Raw genomic sequence first — 6,000 nt, 5'->3', positions numbered from 1 at the left:
TACATGGGATTCAAGTGAACTAGATTAAAGTGAACTAATGTAAGTAAGACATGAAGTTGACATATGTAGCTGACAAATTTCAAACTTAAGAGATTTGTATGCATGCAAGACTTCATTCATATCTCCTCCATTGCTCCAGCTATTAATAACAATCATTTCTGTTAAACGAAAGTTTTATCCCTTGTACTACATATACAATAAACATTGTGTTTGTCAGTATTAATCAAGTTCATTACTATATCCAACTAAAACAAAAGAAAAATGTAAAGATAGATAGATAGAACATAGAAAAATACAGCGCAGTACAGGCCCTTTGGCCCTCGATGTTGCGCCGATCCAAGCCCACCTAACCTACACTAGCCCACTACCCTCCATATGCCTATTCAATGCCCGTTTAAATGCCCATAAAGAGGGAGAGTCCACCACTGCTACTGGCAGGGCATTCCATGAACTCACGACTCGCTGAGTAAAGAATCTACCCCTAACATCTGTCCTATACCTACCACCCCTTAATTTAAAGCTATGCCCCCTCGTAATAGCTGACTCCATACGTGGAAAAAGGTTCTTATGGGCAACCCTATCTAAACCCCTAATCATCTTGTACACCTCTATCAAGTCACCCCGAAACCTTCTTTTCTCCAATGAAAACAGCCCCAAGTGCCTCAGCCTTTCCTCATACGATCTTCCTACCATACCAGGCAACATCTTGGTAAACCTCTTCTGCACCCATTCCAGTGCCTCCACATCCTTCCTATAGTATGGCGACCAAAACTGCACACAATACTCCAGATGCGGCCGCACCAGAGTCTTATACAACTGCAACATGACCTCAGGACTCCAGAACTCAATTCCTCTACCAATAAAAGCTAGTATGCCATATGCCTTCTTCACCGCACTATTTACCTGGGTGGCAACTTTCAGAGATCTGTGTACATGGACACCAAGATCCCTCTGCTCATCCACACTACCAAGTATCCGATCATTAGCCCAGTACGCCATCTTTTTGTTACTCATACCAAAGTGAATCACCTCACACTTACCCACATTGAACTCCATTTGCCACCTTTCTGGCCAGCTCTGCAGCTTATCTATATCCCACTGTAACCTGACACATCCTTCCTCACTGTCAACAACTCCACCGACTTTCGTATCGTCCGCAAACTGGCTCACCCAACCTTCTAGCCCCTCCTCTAGGTCTTTTATAAAAATGACCAAAAGCAATGGTCCCAAAACGGATCCTTGTGGAACACCGCTAGTAACTGCACTCCAAGATGAACCTTTACCATCAACTACTACCCTCTGTCTTCTTCCAGCCAGCCAATTCCTAATCCAAACCTCCAACTCACCCTCAATGCCATACCTCCGTATTTTTTGCAGTAGCCTACCATGGGGAACCTTATCAAACGCCTTACTAAAATCCATATACACCACATCTACCGCTTTACCCTCGTCCACCTCCTTAGTCACTTTCTCAAAGAATTCAATAAGGTTTGTGAGGCACGATCTGCCCTTCACAAAACCATGCTGACTATCCTTGATCACATTATACCCATCCAGATGTTCATAAATCCTATCCCTTACAATTCTCTCTAAGACTTTGCCCACAACAGAAGTGAGACTCACCAGCCTATAGTTACTAGGGTTATCCCTACTTCCCTTCTTGAACAAGGGAACCACATTTGCTATCCTCCAGTCTTCTGGCACTATTCCTGTAGACAATGAGGACATAAAAATCAAGACCAATGGCTCTGCAATCTCCTCCCTTGCTTCCCAGAGATTCCTAGGATAAATGCCATCAGGCCCAGGGACTTATCTATTTTCACCCTTTCCAGAATTTCCAACACCTCTTCCCTACATACCTCAAAGCCGTCCATTCTAATTAATTGTGACTCAGTATTGACATCGGCAACAATGTCCTGTTCCTGAATGAATACTGACGAAAAGTATTCATTCATTGTCTCCCCAATCTCTTCAGCCTCCACACGCAACTTCCCACTAACTATTCCGACCCTAGTCAGTCATTCTTTTATTCTGACATACCTATAGAAAGCCTTTGGGTTTTCCTTAATCCTACCAACTAAGGACTTTTCATGTCCCCTCCTTGCTGTTCTTAGCTCTCTCTTCAGATCCTTCCTGGCTACCTTATAACTCTCAATCGCCCCAATTGAACCTTCACGCCTCATCTTTACATAGGCCGCCCTCTTCCCTTTAACAATTCCTTATTAAACCATGGCTCCCTCACACGATCCTTTCCTCCTTGCCTGACAGGTACATACTTATCAAGGACACTCAATAGTGTCCACATATCAATTGCGCCCTTCCCTTGAAGCCTACTTTTCCAAGCCATGCTTCCTAAGTCGTGCCTCACCGCATCATAATTTCCTTGTCCCCAGCTATAACTCTTGCCCTGCAATTCACACTTATCCCTCTCCATCACTGGAGTAAAAGTCACCGAATTGTGGTCACTGTCCCCAAAGTGCTCACCTACCTCTAATTCTAACACCTGGCCTGTGTAGAATAGTAACTATTTCAGGTGTGATGAAATACAACCCACAAAATGTCAAATCCCACTGTGTCAGTTCACATTATTTGTGCAGCATTTTCCATTTTTATGTCAGGCTTTCACATATGTGATTGCTTTACTTCATTATACCAGCTATTATACTTGTGCTAATTGGTCAATTTGTATACCAGAACAACCAATAGAATACACCTATTTCAATTAATCTATTGTTATTTTCAGCTCCATAAGTGCAATGCACCATAAAACATGGAGCAGATAGATTGCTGAATTTATGCTAGGTTCAAACATGCTCTGCAATTAGTTACTTAATAGAACTGGTGTATTTTCAAATCTAAATGACAAACTTGTTGAATTCAGTTTCAACACTGGTTCTATATTTGTATCATCAGCATTGGATCAAATGGATGCAAAGGGTTTCTTCATCAATTTTATTTGATAGGAGTGGCACGGTGGCTCAGTGGTTAACACTGCTGCCTCACAGCACCAAGGTCCCAGGTTCAATTCCAGTCTTGGGTGACTGCGTGGAGTTTGCACATTGTCTGCGTGGGTTTCCTCCGGGTGCTCCGGTTTCCTCCCACAGTCCAAAGATGTGCAGGTCAGGTGAACTGGCCACACTAAATGGCCCGTAGTATTAGGTACAATAGTCAGAGAGAAATGGGATTGGGTGGGCCTCCCTTCAGAGGGTTGGTGTGGAGTTGTTGGGCCGAAGGGTCTGTTTCCACACTGTAGGGAATCTAATCTAAAGTCAAAGTATAGAGGTGCTGCCAATAATTTGTCAATCATGCAAAGTTTAGACTTTACATAATGTCTGTGCTAAATGTCATACAGCCATCTCCAGTAGCAATCCAGACACAGCACTGCTGTTCCTAAGGTAGCAGCAAGAACACCACAGAAATAGCAAGGACTTTACGACCTAATGACTCAACTTTATAACGATCAGTGGAGATAACTATGTCAATTTATAAGTACAACACATTGACTATTCTGTACACAATGGAATATTGTGGTCAGGTAGGTGGTGTGATCAAAGTTACCTTGCTCTTGAAATGGATAACAATCATTAACATTCATGTTAGTAAATTATAATGTCTTTAAAAGCCAACAGATTATCTTGCACTAAGCAAAAAAATCTTCTTTTAACGGATTTAAGAATAACACTGAAATATTGATGCAGAAGTCTTCTTTTATGAACAAGTTCAAACATTTACTAGTATTGTCATGCTGACAGTGTGAATAACCATCTTCCATACCTTTGATACCTCTGGATTTGCCTGGAATAACACACTCCTGAACATCTTCTCATTTTCAAACATCCAGAAACTTGAAATCATCTAAATCTCTGCTGTCAGCATCCTACCCTGCACCAAGTGCTCACTAATGCACATTGTGGTATTGCCTAACTGGAAACTAAAGTTAAAATGATGATTAAATACATGGGTTTTTCAGGTATTGGTCCAGGGATCCTTTGCTTTTCTTCGAATGGAACCATGAAGAATTTTCATGTTTGTTTTCATTAACCCTGAAAAAATCTAATTAACATTTTGACATTTTCTCTGAAAAAAATTGTCCGTGTTGCCAGATATCAATGAACTTTTTCAGTGGGTTGAGATCATCACTTTGCTGACCAAATGCAAATCGAAAATAAAATTTTACTTTTGTTGATGAACTAGATTTCCATCCACTTTCAAAGCTGCACAACTTCAGACTTTAAACATCAACTGCAGCAAAAAATTTCTAGAATATAGAGTTAAGAAGGTCAACGCATAGAATGGAATATTTGAATAATCATTCTTTAATATGCGCCAAATAAATCCTCATTCCAACAGTGGTATTGGATCTATGTATCACTTAAAATACTATATAAATATTGATTACCTTTGGGGGGGGAAATAAACTTAACCATGATATTAAAAAAGGCTGCAAAACACTTGTGGATTAGATACTTATTTGTGAAAGTGGAGGGAGATACTTCCAGAATCTGTAGATACATGACTATCTTTGGGCAGCGAGGCATACAAAGCACCATCTTTTCTTCTTTATGCTAGTTCTGCTTTGAAGTAATGGCCGCAAGAGAAAATTTCAAAACTAAATTTTCATTCAATTGACCAAAATCAAATCTATAGTTGGAGGTCAGGTATGGCTCAATGTTTAGCAGCCTGAAAATCCAACACTTGCTCCACAAAGAATTGCCAGCAGTCTGATGAGATGTCAAACAAAGATTCTGTTTAGCCACAAAGAACGTGAAAAAACATCCCATGGCACTATTTCAAAGCACAGGGAAGCTCTTTCCAGTGTCTTGGTCAACACCTAACACCCAAAGATCATTAAAAATGCATGTTACCTAGACATTAACACAACCGGTTTTGGATCCTTGTTGTACACAGTCTGATGCCGTTTCCCACATAACTTCAAAAGTGCTTATTTGAATGGAAAGTATTTTATGATATCCTCCAGTATGAAAGGTGCAAGTAAGTCTAATTTGGATTGATACCTACAAAGGAAAAACAAAGAAATGACAGCTCTTGCCAATTATAGATCTATTTAGCTGAGTATATTTCTTGCACTTTAAGTGAAACCTGTTTGAATTAAATATTTGAATAATGAACATTCAAATGGATACAAGTGTTTTTTTAAAAAGTGCTCATCCTATCAGGATGAGTTAGCACACCTTGCTGTTCAAATCAGAAGTGGACTTTACACAAGCAATTTGTAGCTTTCAGAGTACACAGCTTAGGATGGAAGGTTGATAGACATGTTTCTTAAGCAAAACTGTTCTAGTCAAATCCCAGGCTGTTTAAACAGGCTGCAGGCTGTAATGTATCTATAACAGATGAAATCAAACATTATTCCTATAAACTAAATACATATCTTAAAATATTCAATTTTTCAAACATATGAGACATACCTATCAATCACTATCAAGCCGCCAATTAAATTGGTAAAATTGGCACAGAAATTTTAAAGACAGACCAATGTCAAGTAACATTTGTGCCAAACAAGTGCAAAGCAATGACCATCTCCAACAAGAGAGGATCTACCTATGGTCCCTTAATATTCAATGGTATTACCATTGCTGATTCTTCCATTTTCAAATTCCTGGGGGCTACCATTAACTGAACTGAACAAGCCATATAAATACTGCAGATACAAAAGCAGGTCAGAGGCTAGGAATCCTGCAACCCATTCCTGAAAGCTTTCTACCATCGACAAGGCACAAGTCAGAAGTGTGATAGGATATTACCTACCTGCTCAACAAGTGTAACAATGCTCAAGAAGCTTGATACCATCCAGGACAAAGCAGCCAGCTTAATTGGCACATCACCTCCTCCCCACAGATGCATAGCAGGAGTACCATGTACTATGGTGCATCATAGTAGGTGCACCATGTACAAAAAGTATGGCATTGGAAAAGCACAGCAGGTCAGGCAGCATCTGAAGAGAAGAGTTAACATTTCAGAACATTCCGGATAAAGGGT

Source organism: Chiloscyllium punctatum, chromosome 26 (genome assembly GCF_047496795.1).
Source record: "Chiloscyllium punctatum isolate Juve2018m chromosome 26, sChiPun1.3, whole genome shotgun sequence".
Taxonomy (NCBI): Eukaryota; Metazoa; Chordata; class Chondrichthyes; order Orectolobiformes; family Hemiscylliidae; genus Chiloscyllium; species Chiloscyllium punctatum.
The sequence above is the reverse complement of the archived record's forward strand: the minus strand, read 5'-3'. Positions refer to the sequence as shown.